Below are 21739 nucleotides of genomic sequence, written 5' to 3' on the forward strand. Positions count from 1 at the left end.
ATTTATTTCCTTTCCTGTCCCATCCTTCCCCAGCATTCATTAGAAGACTACCGAGTCCGGGTCGAGAGTCTCCCTGGCTCAGAATCCCAGGGAACCCTGAACTGGTCACTGGAGGGCTCCCGAGGACGCCCTCTTGGAGGTACCTGTTCCGCTCGGTGAACCAGTCGGGCGCCCCACGCTCTCTGATCCCCACAAGTTTAATATTTGAGTGGGAAAACGCAGCAGAGATCTCACAGACCCGGAATAGGGCCTCCACCAATGCACCGGGAGGGAGTCGGAGAGGGGCTTTCTCCTGGAGCTGGGGAAAGTCCTCCAAGAATGAGTACCCTAGTGCGGGCCTAACCCTCCATCTCGGATGCGCTGAAAGGTAGGGGAGGAAAGGAGCCAGAACACTCCACTTGGAATCTGTCTCGAGATGCCACACACACCCATGCAGCCTGGACGAGCTGCAGAGCACTCAGCTGGCCCTCCAAAGAATTTCGCACCGTGCGTCATCAAAATACCTTCCCAGCGCCCCCGCCGCAAGCCTGCCCTCCCCGACAAAGCCACAGCCGCGAGATAACCAGGGCCCTGCAGCCCCAGAACCCGGTGCGCCCTCCATTGAAATCAACAGCATCCACAGATGAAACTCCTCTAGAAACGGAAACACTGAACGGGATGCTTTGAGCGCACAAAACCGTGCTCAGCTCTTAAGAAAAGCAACATTCCCCTCTCCCTCAAAAACCCCCCAAAAATCACAAAATCCCAGTATACAAGGTAAAGCTCAAGCCCATGTACACTATTACAGGTCCAAACTGTCCTCGCCCAGGATTCTTCACCGCTCCAGGCAAGGTGCAAGCTAGACGCCGTTTTCCGAGTTGTCTGTAGGAATGATGGGGTAGGGGAAAGGGGACAGAAACCAGGCTGACCTGAGACGGCGGCGACAGGGTGAGGTAGAGGCGGCGACGGCGGCTTCCTGGCGTCGGAGAAGCTGGTGCTCGGTGTGGCCCCCACACGCCCCGGCGATAGGCGCTGCGCTCCAGGAGCACCTAGCGGCCGCCGAGGCGTGGGCAGCGGCGGGGAAGTCCAGTAGGAGGAGGAGAATCCCAGGAGGAGAGGCGGGCGCTGCAGGACGAGTGGAGACCGCCTGAGCCTGCAGCTGCCGGCGCGCGGACGCGTCTGGGGCGGTTCGCCTTCGCCAAGTGGGAAGAGACTCTGCGCCGCGGGCTACTTAATAGAGGGCTGTTCCCAGCTCTCAGTTTACTCGGTTACGAAACGCCTGAGAAGGTGGACGGCTGCCACGGGGTGATGTATGCTCCTCCGGCGGTGAAGGAGGTCTACTTTTGGGAACGTGTGCATACTTTGAGCATTCCTTCGGCGTGAGGTGGCGATCGCCGTAGTAGCAGTACCCCGCCGGGGGGCGGGGAGAAGGGAGGGAGCAGAGAGGGGGACAGCCGCAACCGGGTTCCCTGCCAAGGGAAGCCGCGTACTCTGCCACTTGGGGCGGACTGGGAAGCTCGGGTTTCCCTATCCCTACGATTTCTTTAATGAATTTTTCTAAATTAAGAACAATGGGAAGGGGAGCGACTCCCATTTTCAGAAATGCAAGGATGCGTAACCCATTCACCCCCGCTCCTGCCGATCTCCATCCTTCATCATCACCACCTCCACCTTCCTCCCCCTCTGTCCTGGGTGCACTTAAAACCGATTTACAGGATTTCCATTAACTAACTGTCTGTACACGCGGCGCGCCTTCTGTCTTTTGCAATCTCCGAGCGCGATTGGAAACCCGGACAGCCGCCCGCGCGGGGCTCAGTGATGGGATGGCTTTCCCAGTCCTCTTTGACTCGCCTGGTGCTTCAGGACGGAACTGGGAGGCTTACGTTGAGCCAAAAGAGAGGGAGAGGAAAGCTATGAAACCCAGGGGTCCTCAGAATAGGAAGCCGCTCAGTAACAAGTTCCATCCACTGCAGAAACTTCTCACCCGGACCAGAGCGAAACCTGGCCCCGAGCGGAGGCTTCGGACTGAAAGCTCTGCCCTTAAAACCTCGCGGGGTCAAAGGGGCGAAGAGGAGTAAGTTTGAAACCCCAAAGCACCCCTCCACACACAATACTGGAGAAGCCAAATAGGCGGCTGATATTCTGCCAACACCGTCGCCTCTTCTTAACAGCCTCCTCCATCCTGGCATCCTACCCCTTGTTCCTGGGCAGGAGTCTGGTACTAGGGTTGCCGGTTTATACAAGGCGCACGGGAGGAAGCTTCAAGCACTCACACCAAGAAATCAGAAAAATGCTACTGGAGAGATTCCGATTATAACGTCTGACCTCAGTACAGGCCCTGCACCGTTTTGGCCTCTTGAAGCCCAAGGGTTACTCCCGTGGCTGGTGGGGAGAGGGGGCTGGGGGAGCTTTGAACAACAAAGGAACGGGGTGGGGCGCAAGGGAACAGAGCAGCTGCTTCTCTGCAACTGACCGCCCGCCATAGTAGAATCCGAGGGCATGGCCCCAATGTAAACCTCTCTTCCCTTTTGGCTCTGACGTCTGCAAATTTGGCCTTCCCACTCCACTGGGTGCAATAGCCTCCAAACTTGCCTTTCGAATGATAAGAACTTGTAGGGAGCTCCCCTTTCTGCACATCTCCCCACACACAGGCTGCCCTCCGCAGGAGCCGGCGAAAGCAACAGAGAAGACAAGAGGGACACAATGAAGACAAATAGGAATCGCCGCCTCTGCACATTCCCCAAGCACACAGCCCACTCGAAGTCCAGCTGGGCAGCTCGCACAAAGAGCCTACACAGTGCACAAGCTTTTCCCCCTTCAAAGCCTCACAACCAGGATGTCTGACAAACCCCTAGTGCGTGAGCGCGTCCCAGGGAGGGAACACCCGACTTTCTCAACGCTGCGCCCAGTCAGGCTTGCAGCCACATTGCCCTGGTATCACTGAGCCCCGAATTTGTCGACAGCCGGCGTCTGCGCCCAAGCTAGCCCTTCACTTGCCTCCCCACCCAACACGCAAAGAGCAGGGACCCCAGTCCAACCAGGCTTACAGACTGCGCGTGGACTAGTGGCAGCCGCAAAGACGGAGCCCGGGAGCAGAGAAGTCCCTCAGGCCGCCAAGCGGGCACCCAGTAGGACTGCGCCCTTGGCCTGCTCCGCGGCCTAAAACCGCCAGGGAAGCCCCCCAGACAACGACACCCCGTCCAGAAAGGAAAAAGGAAAACTGCTACTTTGCACGTCAGCCCAAGCTGGCTGGTGTTTGCATTTTGGTCCAGATGTTTGTTCTCTTTCTCTCTCTCTCTCTCTCTCTCTCTCTCTCTCTCTCTCTCTCTCTGTGTGTGTGTGTGTGTGTGTGTGTGTGTGTGTGTGTGTGTGTGTGAGAGAGAGAGAGAGAGAGAGAGAGAGAGAGAGAGAGAGATGGCGGTGTTGTTGACTGAGGAACATGTAACTCTGAATGTTGATTTTTTGTTGTTTAAAAGGGAACTTTTGTTGATTTGGCTCCCAGCTGCTAATGCATCTCTCAACCCCGGAGTTGCGCAGTCACCCTCCGGGGATCCAAATACAGTCACGGGCTTCCCTTTCCTGCAGCTGGAGGCCGCAGACTGGGTGGAAAAGGCATCTGTCCCCGAGGGCGCGCACATTGCCCTCTCCAGCCAAGAGCAGCTTACTGGGGACCTGCGTGGGCATCTTCTCTTACTCGAGGCATTCTTGTTCACATACTTGGATTTAACGTATCTGAAAATAGTTGCTGCAAAGGAGTGTAGGTAACACAAACCACCACCTGCAAACGTCCCTCTCTAGCTCAACAAAAAGGATTCTTACGCAAAACTTCCAGAGTAGGATGAGAGGAACAGGAAGGAGAGGACTCCCGGGTTGGGGACCACACAGATTCCTCCAGAAACTAATTCAAATACACTCATTCCCCAGGGACACGAGTGCAATTCAAATATGTACAAAGAGGCACTCCGGGGTCCTCCCCGCGTGACGTTGGCGTGTTGGTTCCCTGGGGCCTTTACGCTAGACTCCCAGTATGATAAACGGTAAAGAACGGGTAACCCTCTTCCATCCTTCCCCTTTCAATGGTGCATCCAGATCCTAATACCCTTTGGAATCCGTTGGTGATATTTATTGACTGGGGAATAGCCGGTTGGATTTATTCCGTTTGGTTGCTCTCTGTGGCTTTTATTCCTCTGGCGATATCACGGGATCTGCCTCCTTCGCGCTTCCTCTGTTCAGCTCCCACCTCTTCACCCTCTGAGTCCTGGGCTCCCGGCGGTTCCGACACTCAGATTTCTTGTCCGACAGCGCGATCTAGTGGTCAGCGCTAACCCTGGCGTGGGAGGTTAAAGTTACAGAGAGCGTGGAGCTGGGAAGTTGTTGACAGGCTTACAAGTCTTGGGGTGAGTTTTTATAAAAAGTCTCATTCATGTATTTGATTCTCAGGACTGAGAGGCGGCAGGTTGGGAGAACGAGTGGGGAGAGGGGCATCAACTTTCTTCATGCTGTTTAATTAACTGCCTACAGAAATTCTTGCCCCAAGGCTTCTAAGCTCAGCTCAAGTTTCTTCAAAGAAAGGGTGAGTTTACAAGGGAAGAGATACTGATTTCAGGAAGAAGTTAATATTACAGAGCGCCCTTAACTTCTGTAATCTTAACTTCTTCAGAGGCATTGGGGGCCTCTTCACTGATTTGTTTGAGGTCAACCTAGCCGGCATTCCTGGCAACAGGTGAGACAGTTTCTGGAACACTTCCGTTGCAGGTTCTGGCTGATTTGTGCAGAAGGAAGGGGAAACCTCGTCGGAACGTGAACTATTTGCCTATCTCTTAAGGCTGGCCCCAGCGTGAGTTGTGAGGGTCTTGAGTGAAGAAAGCTCTCACAAGCCCCTTGGAATAAAAGGGTGAGAAAGGAGGTAGTACACCACCTGCTCTGATTCTCAGAAGCAGAGAGACAGCCTGACCAGCAAGAGTCAAAAACTGTGTGTATGAATCCTCTTCTTTCCATCCCTGTGTGCAAGTCAGATCAACATACATTTAATGAGCACCGTCTATTTACAGTGCCAAGCTCAGAGCAGCTGACGCAAAGACAAGTAAGACAAGGCCTTGCCATCAAAACTCTGTCAAGTAACAGCTGGGACACCTGAAGCAACTTCATGTATGTGGCCTATTTAAATCTCCCAAGATCGTGGGCTCAGAATGTTGTAACATTAAAAATGAGAAGCCATAGACAACCACTCTCTCTGCACTAGCAAAGCTTAGGAATCCTGAGACCAAACCATCCTGAAAGGAAGGAAGGAAGGGGACGTGCTGCATTCTTGCCTCTTTGACAAGTTCTGCTTCTTTACAAAGGACTTTGCAAGTACTTCACCCAGACCATCTCACCTGTACTGAAATAACCTCCCCTACTAGCGAATGAGCGACTTTGGAGCAGAAAGCAGAAACTGCATCATATTTCGCTTACTATGGAAAGTGGTAGCTCAAACCTCATATGACCTCAAAAAAGTATAATTGCTTCAACCTAAAAAAGCTGATTGTAAACAAAAAATAAAGCTGTGATTGCACAGGAAACTATGACATTTCAAAAAACACTGTAGCCACATAAAATAACATCTCAGCATAAATCATTTAGATTTAACAAGAGTCAAGTGCCACTGGGAGTTGATTTTCCAGTTAGCTCTGACCTCCTTGAGCAAAAAGTAGAAGATAAAAGGAAATTAATTAATTTAAGAGCTAAGAAAACAAACCACTGCCACTTCTTCCTTTGTTTCCGTAAAATTCAGTACTGTTTAAATCACACCACTACAGGCATCTTGCAATCTATTTGCTTTGGAACTATCAAAGTAGCATAAGGTGGAGAATTTCTAGTCAGGCCACTGTTCTGTGTGTCAGCAGTCAGTATGTGTATACTTAAATACACTTTCAGACTGATGGAAAATATGAAGAATCACAGGAATCCATTTTTCAAGATTTGGTCTTGGCTTTTAAACTAATTACCTAGTCGATTGAAATGCGGTAATAATGAAATCATAGTCAGAAGATGTTTATTTACTCTCAGTAGGAGCCCCTGTGTAGGGTGACATGTAACCTGACCAGGTCTCCATGTGATAACTCGTTTTTGTTTTGTTTTGTTTTGTTTTGTTTTGTTTTGTTTTTCTGAGACGGAGTCTGGCTCTGTTTCTCAGACTGGAATGCAGTGTCGTGATTTCAGCGCACTGCAACCTCTGCCTCCCAGGTTCAAGCAATGCTCATGCCTCATCCTCCTGAGTATCTGGGATTACAGGTGCGTGCCATCATGCCTGGCTAATTTTTGTATTTTTAATAGAGAGGGAGTTTCACCATGTTTGCCACCATATTTGGTCTGGAACTCCTGACCCCCAGTGATCCGCCTGCCTCGGCCTCCCAAAGTGCTGGGATTAAAAGCGTGAGCCACCGTACCCGGCCTGATAACTCATTTATATATATTTACTAATTCATTCAGCTACATGTATACAATACTGACATCGATATATTTAAAGCAGACAAGAACCCAGATTTTGAAATGCTCCTAAATCTAATGTGGTTGCGTCCTCTGGTGGAGAAGAGCAAAAGGATGTTATCTGATCAGACTGGTTGAATCATTTTTATTCTAAACACTCATTCTGCAAATGCTGTTACTCTAGTCATAATATTCACTAGGAATAGCGGGAGATTTTTTTTGTAAAGGCAAACCAAAAGAAGTCCTGCCCATAAGAAACTTATAGTAATGAAGACCAGAAATAAACATACGTGAAAGCCAAATATGACTCAAGAGAAGTTTGGAGACAGAGGATAATTGAAAGCTGAAAGATCAATGTGAAAAATGATTTGGGGAAAAATAGATGGTTATAGGAACAAGATAAATGACATCACAGGAAGCAATCAGTTCAACGCAGGACGTGCAAACTTCCGAGGGATAATCTACAAGATTTATCCTGAACCAGTTCCTCCACAAATCAATGACAAGAAAAAGGAGAAAAAAATAGATTGCTATGAAAAAAATAGGAGCTATAACAACCAAATAATAATAATAGTTATCAATAAATATGAAGGATCTGAGATTTTATCCTACGTGAAAGCTAACAAGTTAACCTGTTGTAGTTTCATGGGTACTGACAGAACACACAAGGAATCAAAAACAAAGGACTGTATGGCTCACAGTAATTCACACCAGTTTCTCAAGCCCCAGTTCCAACAGGGCGATACAAGAAGAGCTAGGTGACCCTTGCAAATGCAGTGGGTTGCATTATAGGAATGGAATCTGAGCTTGAGATCTTTTATGAGGGCAAAAAGGCTCCCTGGCTTTTGCCCCGGAGAGACGCATTATTTTTGTTACACTGGACAGTAAACAAACTTGCCCTTCGCTCTGGAGACAGAAATGATCACTGTCTTCCAAAGCCGTTAGTATGCAAACACCCTTGAAGAGATCATCTAAAGTGCTGGCAGTCAGAGCCTCTGCCAACAGACATGCAGAAACATGAGAGACTTGTGGAGAAATATCTCCCAACAATAAGAATTGTTAAAAGTTCATGGGCAGGAGAAAGCATTATATGTTGAAGTGGTCCCTGAAGAATTTCTAGGGAAGGAAGACTTCAAAGGACTAGGAGTGAGCATTCTAAGCACAAAATTCAAAATGAGAACTTGAAAACATAGCAAAAAGCACGAAATGTGTTGGGCAATAAATAAAGTACAGTGGTTTTAGCAGACTGTTTTTCAATAAAACTGGAATAGTAATGGGGCTTAAAAGTGGCTGAGAGCCTGGACTTTATTCCTCTGAATATAGAAATAACTATAATTTACAGAGTACCCACTGTATTTCAGATACTACACAAAGCATTGTATATATGCCAGTCCATGAAATTTATTTTTTATCTCTATACTATAGATAAAGAATCTCATGAGGCAAGTCCAATCTGGCAACAGGGCTCAGGGTAACTTGCTAGGAAGACAACCTGCAAGCAAGGAGACTGGGGCAGGGGGTACCAGAATCCAAGAAAGAGACACTAAGAGTCTCTGTATGATGCTCACAGCAGCAGCATGCAAAGAGAAAAATGGCTGGCTTTAGGAAGTAAAGACGAGACAGTATCTAAAGATGATGGAGCAAAGCCGAGTGACTGAAAGAATGATGACGGCGCCAAAAACATTAGAGAAGTGAGGCAGGTGAGTCAGTTGTAGGGGAACATGAAAAATGGCTTTAGACGTGTCTTATATGTGATCAAAATCCTTGGATATTTTTCCTAGTAAAGTTTATTGGACACTCTCTGTTATATTAATACAATATGAATAGTGTCTCAGGTTCAAAAATGGATTTTTTTAGAGTGATATACTCTTTTTTTCCAGAAATTGCAAACCACAGAAAACTACTAAAAAGACATATTTGCACTCTGGGCAACAGGCAGAGTTATTCAAAGGGAAAACAATGGCATTGTTATTTCTTGGCTCTCCAGCAAGCTTGTTCTTGGGTGGCTGAATGCATAACACTGCATGTGATGCAAAAAGCAGCTGGGAAATGCTTAAAAAATTTTCTCCAACCTCCGTCTATCTGCTGCTCAAGCATTAGACTCATCAAGACTCTGGGACATAAAGTCCTCACTCATTGTTTAAACTGAGAAAATTATTTCAAACTCTCACACAAGGTCTACTTTTAAAAAAAAAAGGTAGTTTGTAGTTTTACTTATTGAAGCTTATTTTCTTGTATTTTTGTTTCTTTCTTGGTAGCAATGGCTTTAAAACAAAACCACTAATTGCCCTCAAAATACAAGTTCCTGATCTCTGATGTTAGGAACATATAAGGCCATGTTCACATCAGGGAAGTAGAGTTAGAAAACCAAGTATTGAGGATTGAGTTTGTTTTAATTAACACTTTTTTGAAATGAAGTCTTGTGCCTTTGTGATTTTTATCACTATTGATGAAAATGAAGTTGAAATGACTCATCTTGTACTTTCTAGCAGTGGCGAATACTCATTCAGATTTTTACTCTGGAACTAAAGTGAGGGTCTTGACAGACAAATAATGGATTTTTCCCCATATGGCTGTTGTGTGGGCCTTGCGATGCCTCAGTAATACTCCTTCCACCTCTGCCACACCCACTGTGAGGCCACCATGTGGCTTGGGGTGGTGCTGACAGGTCTCAAGCCAGACTGCACAAACAAAAATCACTAGGGGAGACTGAGAACATCTGAACTAATAATATCTGAGGGCCAGCCTCAGACAATTAAATCTAACTCTCAGGATGGGGCCTGGGCATCTGTATATTTTTTAAGCTGGCTGGGTAATTCTGATGCTCAGTGAGGGTTGACAAACATTAGTCTAAGCCTTGTCACCCAGAAGAGCCAGAGGAGTCATCTATTAATAGAACTGGCAGATAAGAAGGACTAATCAATCACCTGTAGGACACACAGGTCCCCAAATCAGTGATTCAAGTGGGTGTTTATTGGTTCAGCCTAACTACTAGCCAATAGTAGTTAGGAAAATTATTTTGAGGAAACTTGCAAACTGAGAGGAAAAGTTGATGGGCCGGGTAATAGAGCCAGTGTGAAACTCAGGCCTGTCTGCTTCCCAAACCTCTACCCTCCCCACTTCCATGTTACACCTGGGAGGAATCTAGTTCATTATTGTCATTGACTTTAAGGTTTGTTTATTTATTTATTTGAGATGGAGTCTGGCTCTGTCGCCCAAGCTGGAGTACAGTAGTACGATCTTGGCTCACTGCAACCTCTGCCTCCCGGGTTCAAGCGATTCTCCTGCCTCAGCCTCCCAAGTAGCTGGGACTACAGGTGTGCACTACCATGCCTGGCTAATTTTTGTATTTTTAGTAGAGACGGGCTTTCACCAAGTTGACCAGACTGGTCTCGAACACCTGACCTCAAGTGATCCTCCCGCCTCAGCCTCCCAAAGTGCTGGGATGACAGGCGTGAGGCACCACACCTGACCTGACTTTAAAGTTTAAATCAGACAGAAACATGGTACAGTTTCATTTCCCAAAGGACACTCAATATGCTATTTATTTCTTGCTCTTATTAACATTGATGCTAAAATATATATCCAAATATGAGAACGTTTTGCTTTATTTCTTCTCAGGAAATACAGGTAATATTTTCTTACTGTATTTATACTCAACAGATTAGTTGCATACTTATAAAGAAAGCAATGAAATTGTGATACAATGATTATAGAAATTATCTAATGATCTAATGATTATAGAAATTATCACAGTGACAGAACTTAAAAGGACCTTAGACTTCCTGCAACCCACTCCCTTGTTTCACATTTGCAAAACCTGAATAGTGACAGGAGTACAATCTAGATGCCAGCTGCCTGGCTCATCTTCCTTCCACTATTCCAGACACTCTATTCCTGGGCATGTCATGAATTTTGTAAAACATGTTAGAACTCACTGCCTCCCTGTCTCAAGACTGAGGTTAGAATACAGCCATGGAAGGCTGCCGCCTATCACAACATATCTGCATCTGCAGTCTTTCAAAGTCAAAGCAAAACAAAACTTGCCACAATACATGAGGACATATGCCACTACATGTGCCTGGCCCACCCAGCACTCCCAGTACAACTGACAGAGCTGCTAAGACCAGATGCCTCAACATCATTAGTTCCTGCTTCAGAGGGAGGAAGAGGGGAAGGTTGCAACCATGCCTAGTACTTAGGAGCATCAGACCTGTGTCCACAGGACAGTGAGTGCAGGTGAAAGGGCAGACCCAGTACAGTGGATTTGTGTCGTGTGACAGGCAACGTCTGCTTACTTCCCAAGCCCACCTTTGCATCTAAGAGAACATTCCCTCACTCATTTTTAATTGCCCCTCTCCTAAGAGTGTCCACAACTGGCACTCTTCTTCATCAGAGGTTTCTTCTACTAGTAATGGAAAACAGAAATAACAGGGACTAAAATTCTCATGAGAATCAAGAGGTAGGTCGTCCAAAGCTGATCCAGTTTTCTGAAGTCCTCAGACACCCAGGTTCCTTCTATCCTATTATTCCACACATGAAGCCTCATTTCAGGGTACCGCATGGTCCAAAATGGCTGTACCCACTTCAGAGATGATGTATGAATTTCAGCCAGAAGAAGCAAAGGACAAAAAAAGACAGGGGGAGAGTTTCAAATGGTGGTCTTTGCTGTCTTTTGAGGAAGGTTCTCACAAGCTGCTCTTTGACAATTGCAATTGTATCTCTTTGACCAGAACTGAGTCACACGGACACATCTAACTGCTAGGGAGAAGTGTGGAAATTTCTGGCCACCCATGTGTCCATCTAAAAATCTGAGGTTCTGTTACTGCGGAATAAGGAGAAAAGAAAAATGACTCTACTACTAATAGATAGAAATCCAATGGTAAACATCTGTATTCTCCTACACAAAGCGAAACGTTCAAAGTGCTGGGGCAGGGGACAGATAAAATGATACTAATTCATAGTGATCGACGAAATGATATTCTGACAGATTAAATGTAAATTATACAATATAATGAGAGGAATGCCACTTTATTTATTTTAAATGCATACCAGAATTCAAAATGATGCTAACAAACATTGTGTAGTAGAGGCACCAATGTAAAGAATTGCTCCTGATATGTATATAGAATACAAGCTCAGCTTACATTGCTGATACCTCAATAAATCCCTATAAAGCACTTAGACACTGTCTAGTCAGTTCAGGCTTCTATAACAAAAGTACCACAGACTGGTGGCACCCAAGATCATGGTGCTGGCAGGTTCAGGTGAGGGGATGCAAATGGCCATCTTCTTATATCCTCACATGGCAGAGACAGAGAGAGAAAAAGGAAGCAAGCTCTCCCATATCTTTTACTTTTATTTTTTCATCTTTTTATTTTTTAGATATAGGATCTTGCTATGTTGCCCAGGCTGAAGTGCAGTGGCTGTTCAGAGTCACGATCATAGTGCACAACAGCCATCTTGTCTCTCAAATGCACTAATCCCATTCATGAGGGCTCTGCCCTCATAACCTAATTATCTCCTAAAGACCCATCTCCAAATACCATCACATTGGGGATTTCAACATATGAATTTGGAAGATGAAGGACACAAACATTCAACACATTGCAGAAACATGTTTCCTTTAAGAAAGTAAATCTTTTATGTTTATACTACCAGTTTGATTGATTGGGACTTTTTTCATGGATCCCTTTCTTCAGCAGATAGTGATTGGTCACCTTTTGTGGACTGCTGTACTGGGCACTTGGCAGCTAAAAAGCAAGCTAAGCCATGTCCTATTCAAGGTGTTGAATACTCCTGCTCTCTGACATCAGTTTTAACAAGATTTTAATTGGAATTTGGACTCATTCCACTTAGTCTGAAAAACAAGCTGCCAAGCACAAGGCAATCTCCTTTGCACTATGGTCTTCAGAAATTCGTTAACTCCTGGTCCTCATGCTTAGCATAATTTGGGGATAGCCTTTACTTAAAAGAAAAACCATCCTGTGAGCTGGGTGGCCTATGAAAAGAGAAGGTCCCCAGAGGACAATGGGGCCATGGAATCATCATTGATGACATCACTGCATGGACGTGTGTTTTCCCTAGCGAATCATTTACTCCATTAAAAAATTCATAACAAACCTCATTTCCTCTTTCCTATCATACAGGGCGTTGAAAGGATTACATGGTATCTTTTTTATAAACAAGTACTATGCTGGAAAGCAAAGAAGGCAAAACAAATACAGCAATAAATAGAAAGGGAATATAGGCTTCCAGGAAAATGTAGGCGTCTTATAAATGACTGACTGAAATGCTCTCATGAAAACATGCTTGTGCTTATCTTGTAGACAACAAAAAAACCACAGAAGGACTCCCATATCATCTCAAAAATTAAGAAGCCTCCTTCTAGAACTTCAAGTTCATTGAAATGTATTGTAAGAATTCTTTGACATATCCCAGAATCTGAAACTGAAGGACACATCCTACTCACATCTCAGGCTTCACAGTTTTGTCCTCTGGGTCTGAGACGGATGGCCATAGAAAGGAATTTATGAAGGTGCCACAGATGATCTACTCCAAAGTGTGTAGGATGGTTTAAGGGGGCAGAAAAGGAGATTAGAATCTGAGAGAAGCATGCCATTGATGTGTTATATACAGAGTAACAGTCAGAAGAGGGTTAAACAGAAGAGAATTAAAGGGAGGGAAAGCAGTTTTTTAATTGACCAAATAAAAGAAGACACTCGTGAAATACATATATTGCACTTGAGTACTTCTCGAGGCAATGCCCACAATAGTCCTTTAATGCAGATGGAACTAATGTTATTTCCTAAGCATTCCAGATTTTTTTAATCTGATGTTTCAAGTGGAGGTTACATGATTTTCTTTTTTTTTTTGAGACGGAGTCTCGCTCTGTCACCCAGGCTGGAGTGCGGTGGCCGGATTTCAGCTCACTGCAAGCTCCGCCTCCCGGGTTCACGCCATTCTCCTGCCTCAGCCTCCCGAGTAGCTGGGACTATAGGCGCCCGCCACCTCGCCCGGCTAGTTTTTTGTATTTTTTAGTAGAGACGGGGTTTCACCGTGTTAGCCAGGATGGTCTCGATCTCCTGACCTCGTGATCCGCCCGTCTCGGCCTCCCAAAGTGCTGGGATTACAGGCGTGAGCCACCGCGCCCGGCCTGGTTACATGATTTTCTTAAAGCCACATAACTAGAAAGTGGCACAGCTAGCTCTCAAACCCAAATCTACTGCCACAGCTGGCAGAAGACCAAAGCAGGCTTCTGGTTCTGGTGTCCTCCCAGATTGGTTGTTCGTCATTTGCTGTATCCCTCCCTCACCATGTCACTCTGCTCTTCCCATCTTTGGCTCCCACTCAGGAACCCCTCCAGCCTGCTGCCCCTGAACTCAGACTCCCCATACTCTGAATGGCTGTTTTCACACGACTCTTAGCAAGGCCATTGAAAAATCATCCTGATAAACTCTGATGAAGTAATCCTACCAGAGCATCTTGGTAGGGACTTTGAATTCTAACAAGCATCTTGAGAAAACGTTACCTGAAAAAAGAAAGACACTGTAATGAAGGAATTCAAAGTATCACTAACTAAAAAGCAGAGGAGTTGCTTGAAAAAGAATAAATCCTATTCAACATCTTTCTACTCTGGCAACCAGAAAAAGCTAGGCCTTAGCACATCTATCCATTTATTTTTACATATTTAAAAAATAATTATAGCTGACAAATATAAAACCAAAAATCAAGTATGATTATATTTATATTCATTTTAAAAATACTTATGAACTGGAAACTACAGATACTGTGTACAGATCTGTAAATTACAATCACTTTGGAAAAGTTTAGCATCTTACTATCAAGTTAAACACATGCTACTGAACCCAGAAATTCCAACCTTATATATTTACCCAAGATAAATGAAAATGTATGCATATATAAAGACCTATATGTGGAGTCAGGTGTGTTGGCTCACGCCTATAATCCCAGAACTTTGGGAGGCCAAGGCATGAAGATCGCTTGAGGCCAGGAATCAGAGACTCCTGGGCAATGTAGCAAAACCCTGTCTTAAAAAAAGAAAAACAAACAAACAAACAAAAAAGAGTAGATGGGCATGGTGGTATAAGCCTGTAATCCAAGCTCTTCAGGAGGCTGAGGTGGAAGGATCACTTGGGTCCAGGAGTTAGAGGCTGCAGTGAGCTATGATCATGCCACTGCACTCCAGCCTGGGGGACAGAACAAGATCCTGTCTCTAAAAACATAAATAAATAATAAAGACCTGTATGTGAATGTTTATAGCAGCATTATCCATAACAGTCACAAACTAAAAACAACTCTAATGTCCACCAAATGGATGAACACATTAAGACCATGCAAACGCTGGGTACTACCTAGACATGAACAGGAATATGAAAAGGAATAAGCTACTGATATGTGCAACATGGATGGGTTTCAAACACATTATGCCATGTGAAAAAGTCAGACACAAAGGAATGCATGCTACAGATGATTTCATTTACGACAGCATAGTACTGGCAAAACTATAAAGAAAGAAATCAGAGCAGCGATTTTTAGGGGCTGGAGATGGGGTAGGAGATTGACTGCAAAGTAGCAAATGCAACTGTTGGCACTGATGAAAATGTTCCATATGATAAACGTGGCATAGTTACAGGACTATATACATTTGTCAAGTCATTAAGTTGTACAATTTAAAAGGGCTAGTTTTATTGTATATGAATTGTCCCTCAAAAATGTAACTTTAAAAGTGTATTAAGGAAAAAATGTTTGAGATTTTTTGAATCTCAGTTCTGAGAAAAAAATGTTTAAAAAGAAAAAGAGGAATTTATTGCATATTTGCTGTAAAACAGACACTCCAGGAATATAAAAATGAGGGACATAATTCATGACTTCAAGGAGTTTATAATCCAGGGGAGAAGACAGCGGAGCAAACAAAGCCACAATCTTGAGTAATAAGTGCATGTAGAGGTATACCCAGCAGGCTGTGGGCACACAGTAGGATATCTAAGTCAGATTTCTGAAACTGACAGACTCCCGAAATGAAGGTGCTTCAGCTGAGCCATGCTTCCATAGGAGTCAGTCAGCCAGATAAGAGAAGGACATCCTTAGCTAAGGAAGTAAAAATTACAACAGAGATAAAGATAGAATTCATGGATCAGCTCTAGTTTTGAAAATTGCCAAAATGAATAATGTAATGAATTTAAATGAGAAAATATACACAACATGACAGAAATTACATTCTATGGCAGTGAGACATATTAAAATGTGAGTTCTTCTTTCCACAGAAGTGACTGATGACCTTGAGAATCCTGAAAACCAAGTTTATAAATGAACAGGACTATTACATACTAAGAATAAGCATTTCTTGCTTTAGCATGATGACCTACTCTTCAACGACTCAAGGATGAACGCAGACTTCACTGATCTGTTCCATTTCTAATATCTACTACTTTGCTACTTCATGTCCTGTTTACTTCAATTTGTTGATTACATGGTTTAACTCAAACTTTCTTCTCTCTATTGTTTTCCATGTTTAAAAAAAAAAAAAGCACACAAAAACCTAAAAATTTGGTTGTCTGCCATGTTGTATGTATCATCCTGGCACATACAGACATCATTGAGCAGGATATGTTACTTCCTGGTACAAAAGTCCATTCCCAAAGAGACAACAAAAGCAGGAGGTCTCTTATTGCTCAGAATACTGGGGTAATGGAGATAATGCATTTTCTAGTAAAACATGAACTTAGAATTTAATTGTCAAAATTTCTCCCTGATTTGAAGCTGATTCTTTTTAACAAAAATATATATATATATATTAACTTTTGTTTATTTAAAGACAGGATCTCACTCTGTTGCCCAGACTGGAGTGCAGTGGCAGGCTCATAGCTCACTGCAGCCTCAAACTCTTCAGCTCAAAGGATCTTCCCACCTCAGCCTGAAGAGTAGCTGAGGCTACAGACATAAGCACCATAGCTAGTTCTTTTTTTTTTTTTTTTTTTACTTTTTTAAAACAAGGTCTTGCTATGTCACCCAGGCTGGTCTTGAACTTCTGGCCTCAAGCAATCCTCCCAGCTCGGCCTCCCAAATTGCTGGGATTACAAGTATGTGCCCCTGCCACTGACTATTTTTTACTCAGTACAACTCTGGAGCCACAAAAATTACAAAGCACTAAGGACAGCACCTGACACTGAGTAAGTGTTAGATAAAAATTAGCTGTAAATGTCAGGATCTGTTTGTAATGAACGTATAGAATCTTATATCTGCAAAGGATATAATTTAATCTAATCTTCTCCCCCATCCTCCACCTCCCCCACACAGATAATCATTTATAGTACTGGTAACGTAGTGGGGAAAAAAGGTGAATTTTATAGAACAGTTCTATACAAAAGCAAATAGCATTTAATAAAATGCTTACAAAATAAGAAAATATTTTTGTGGGTGTGTGTTTTCTTTTAAAAATAGTATTTATTCCACTAAATTCTATTTTTTTAGGCCTTAAAGTTTCTGTGGCAAATAGCTTGTCAATATGCTTAGTTAGTTCTGCCTCTAAATACTGCAACATTTTATGTACATTTTTTTCTCATTTGCCAAAAAGAGATAAAAATTGGTGTTCATATAAATGATCGTTCCCAAGCTTTCCAAAGAGGAAGTTCTATTTTATATGCTTATTTGTGTAATCTTTAATCAATTTATTTTAATCAGGCAAGTTTTCTAACAAATTGCCTGCATTCTTGGTAACAAAACAAAATTACACGTGCCTTTTCCAGTTTTCAACGGCGGCCATTTCAAATTCACACATCAGTACGTCAAAGGCAACTGGCTTTCTTTTATAAAACCAATCTTATTTCCAAGAATGTCACTGAAAACTGGGCAAGAAAACACTAAAAATAATCTGCTTTCTGTATAGCTTTTAATGTGAAATACAGTTTAAGAAATACCATCGTGTTGTAGATACTAGTGTTCTATTTTGGTAGATATTTCCTGATGGCTAGTATTGTAAGGCAGACCTGAGAAAACCTAGATAAGATTGTTGATCTATTCCTTTTATTTTATTAGAAAGTATTCTGGGTAATTTCCGTAGTATCAAAATGATTCCCAGTAAAAGATGAATAACTACATATTTCCATTAACTGAAATGTAATAATAAATAAACACTAACAAGGATATTTCCAGTAGGTTTTCTTTTTTTAGGAAATTAAATAGAAAACAGCATTGCAGTTTACTTAGGGACAAACTGTTTTGAGAACTGAATTTAGAATTAGGCCAAAAGGCTTATCAAGTCATGAATTATTACACAAAGGGAACAAATTTGCCTCCAAACAACCTTAAAAATAGTTGATCCGACAGATTGTGAATAATACTGTTTAGGAAACTAGTTACTGTTTAGGGAACTCTGGGCAAAACTAAAATCTTTCAGGTGTTCCCTTATCCACTAATAAGGTTCAAGTGTTAACAGTGTTTCCAATGTCTTTGTCTCACAGTTACGAACATTCAAAAAGCAATGACTCTCAAATTGTATTCTATCTCCTTCATGTGGATCCCATTATCACACAAGAAGGGCCCGAAGATCTCCTTCCGTGAAAAATCCTTCTCTCGCCACAATCTCCACTTTTCCAAAACCCTTATTTTTTCCAAGATTACATTGAGAACTGTGGGCAAGTTTGGCAGCACAATAATGTAATGCCACTATAATCTTCAAACATTTATCCAGCACATAACACTGATGGAGTGCAATTAATTATCCACCAGCATTGTATGCTGAATAAATGTTTTAAAACGGTATACTCTTTCAAAAAAAAAAAATGGCACTGGATATAACATAGCATTTTAACTTATCTGGAAATGTCTCAAGTTACAGTTTTCTCACCCCCTCATGGGATGTAGCTTAAAATGTCATATACCTCATGTGTTAGTTTTCAAGGGCTGCCATAACAAAACTGCCAGAAACAACAGAAATTTACTTTCTCATAATTCTGGAGACTCGAAGCCCAACGGCGAGGTGTCAGCAGGTTTGGTTTCTTCTGGTGCCTCTCTCCCTGGCTTGCAGATGGCTCCTTTCTCACTCGCCCTCATCTGGCCATCCCTCTGCAAGTGCACATGTTTGCTGTCTCTCTCTGTGTCCTAATTTCCTCTTGTTAATAAAACACCAGTCATATTGGAGTAGGGCCTAATGACCTAATGATTACATTTAACATAATTACTTCTTTAAGGTCCTATCTCAAAATAGTCACATTCTGAGGTACTGGGAGTTAGGATTTTCCACATATGAATCTTGGAGGGATACAGTTCAGCCCCTAACGGCTGGCCACCACAGAATATTAAACTTAGACAAGGGAAGACCTTGTTTCAACCTCTGATAGCTTTTCTAATCAAAACATAACTGTCCACCATGGCGTTTCATACTTCGTTTTTGGACTCTGAATCATTTTCTGCACAAGAAAATTTGCAACAACAGAAGAAACAAAAGCCAATTCATTTACTAATTAACATCTCCTTGCTAAAGTAGAGGCAGTGTCCTGAGAGGCCAAAACAAACAAAAAACCCAGCAAATTAGTCCCTGCTTTGAATTAAGGACTACTTCTCTCTTAAGCTGTTTTTTGTGAACCAGATAAATTCATGGAAAATGCACTGACAGATTTAAAATTAAGAAAATTAAATTTTAAAAATCACTCGTTCCGTAGAAACAGCATTATATCGAGTGTATCCGCTGCATTTTGGACTACAAATAATAGGAGATTTTCCTAACAGGGTTTTAAACAATAAGGACGTTTATTAGATAACAACAAGCCCAGTGGCAGCAGATCCAAACTGGTTAATTCTGAAGGACAATGAAGATGGATCCAGTGGTTTCTCATTTCTCCCCTCTGTCATGTCGGGCATTGGTTTCTGTCACCTTCTGGTTAAAAGGTGGATGTCAGGCGTCCCCTTCTCACACAAGTGCACCCAGAGACTGGAAAGGAAGCCTTTATCCTCTCAAATCTTTTGTTTTGTTTTGTTTTTAATATCAAGGAGGAAAACTTCCCAAAGACCGCCCCTTACATTTCATGGCCCGGTTCTCTCCTAGGCCACTTCTGGTCAAGAGAAATGAAATTTATTCCGTTGCTTTTCACGCACATAGACAAGATCAACACATGCTGTAGAGAAGTGCTTTTTAACTAATTTCCTCACAAGGGCACCATCCACTTCCGCTGGAATGCACTCAATTTACATTTCACCAGAACTTTCATGAGAGAACCTCAGATTATCAGCATCATGCTTCCGGTGTATTATGCAGTGTTTTCATGCCTTGTTCCAGTAATCTGTTGCTCCATAAAAAGTCAGTCCCAAACATAGCTTAAAGCAGTTAATCATTTCTCTCTCTCATTGATCTTGGCTGAATGGACTCTGCTAGGCAGTTCTCACATGGGGTCTCTACGCAGTTGCAGTCAGGCAGTGGCTGGGGCTGGGATCATCTTGAAGGCTTCTTCACTCACATGCCTGGCACCTCACCCAGGCTGGAAAGAGCCCAATAGCTGCAGGCTAGAACAGCTAGGGCTCCTTGAACTTGTCTCTTTCTGTCTGGGAGGCCTTTCCACATGCTGACTTCAGGGCAGGTGGACTTTTCACATGTTGACTGAAGCTCCCTTAACAGGTGTCCCATGAAAAACTGTCAGAAGCTGCCTCCCCTTCTCTAACCTAGCCGTGGAAGTCACACAGCATCACTTTTGCTACATTTATTCATCATGACAGCTACAAAACCACCCAGGTTCAAGAGAAGGGAACATCAACTCCACCTCTTGATAAGATAAGTTTCAAAGAATTAGTTGACATTTTAATACCACCACATACTCCTTAGAGATTGCCCCCACTGTTAACTATTTAGCTGAACCACCTCTTAATGCACCTGTGACTCCACTGAACCTACTTTCTATGGCCACCTGGACTTCCAGTCCCTCATCTCTCAGCATTCCCCCTGTGGATTATTTTCACATTCACTTCACAGATCTCCAGCGATGGACTGTTTTGCAGGCAGAGATCATGGTCTTTGTGAAAACAGACCAGAACGTCTAGTTCATCCTTAGTTATTTCAATAAAGCCAAAATCAATGCTACTAAGACAAAGACTTTCAAAACCAGTGTTTCCAACTAGTAAAGTTATAGGCCTTATTTTCTCATACTTTTTGGTCTCCAAAGGAGAAGTAAAGCACAAAAATATCCAAATAGCAATGTGGAAGGTTGTCCTACACCAATAAGGCCCAAGACTATCTGGCTATAGGTTTGTCCATCCCTTGAAAGGACATGAGAAGAAAAGCAAAAAGCAGGAGGGCCAGTGCAGGAGGAATTTTTTTCCTTGGCAGGCCATTCTGAGCCCACCTATGCTCCTGCCCCTCTGAAGGTGAAGGACTGGTTTTATACTGCTTTGTCTACCTAGTAAAAACAATGACCAGCTTGGGCAACATAGAAAGACCTCATCTCAGCTGGGCACAGTGGCTCACACCTATAATCCCAGCACTTTGGGAGGCCGAGGCAGGCAGATCACGAGGTCAAGAGTTTGAGCCCAGCCTGGCCAACATAGTGAAGTCCCGTCTCTACTAAAAATACAAAAAAAAAAAAAAATTAGCTGGGCGTCGTGGCAGGTGCCTGTAACCCTAGCTACTTGGGAGATTGAGGCAAGGAGAATCGCTTGAACCAGGAGGCAGAGGTTGCAGCAGGCGACAGTGTGAGACTCTATCTCAAAAAAAAAAGAAAAAAGAAAAAAAAAGAAACACCTCATCTCTACATAAAATAAATTTAAAAATTACTTAAATATAAATACTAATTAAATATAAACAGTAGTTCCAGCTACTTAGGAGGCTGAAGTGGGAGGAATGCTTGAGCCTGGGAGGTCGGGGCTACCGTGAGCCGTGATTGCACCACTACACTCCAACGTGAGTAACAGAGCGAGAACCTATCTCAAAACAAAACAAAAGACAAAAAACAGCAAACAAAACACAGTGAGCATCTGCAATCTTATCTCATTTATTCTTGAATATTTCTCTGCTTAGTATCAGTTAAGCACACTGATTTTTTTCTTGAATGAAAGATTGGACTGAGAGCCCGGAGATATGAGTATTCCTCAAGACAATTTCACAGAGAAAAATTAAAGAAAAATTTGTAGGGATGGCTTAACCATTTAGAAAGAAAAGGAAACATATTGTACACATATCAGAAGAAAGAAAGAAAAGGACTTCAATGTAGTTTAATCAAAGACATATAATACACTATGTGTAAACAAATCATTCAAATCCTGAGTATCTTTGATTCAGCCTTAA

At 43.1% G+C, this 21739-nt stretch overlaps 1 protein-coding gene across 3 annotated transcripts in view; it reads right to left on the reverse strand.

The window, feature by feature from the left end:
- The window catches only part of COL12A1 (collagen type XII alpha 1 chain), a 1021934-nt gene that overhangs the window by 126864 nt on the left and 873331 nt on the right, over nt 1-21739 (reverse strand). Inside the window, exon 2 of one of the 3 annotated variants that reach the window (XM_050786415.1) lies at nt 909-1000. The gene's annotated coding sequence lies outside the window, so the exon portion shown is untranslated. Of the gene's footprint in view, nt 1-908; nt 1342-21739 lie in introns of those variants that run through there. The other 2 variants (XM_050786416.1, XM_050786417.1) reach the window with 2 other exon arrangements.

Source organism: Macaca thibetana, chromosome 4, assembly GCF_024542745.1.
Source record: "Macaca thibetana thibetana isolate TM-01 chromosome 4, ASM2454274v1, whole genome shotgun sequence".
NCBI lineage: Eukaryota > Metazoa > Chordata > Mammalia > Primates > Cercopithecidae > Macaca > Macaca thibetana.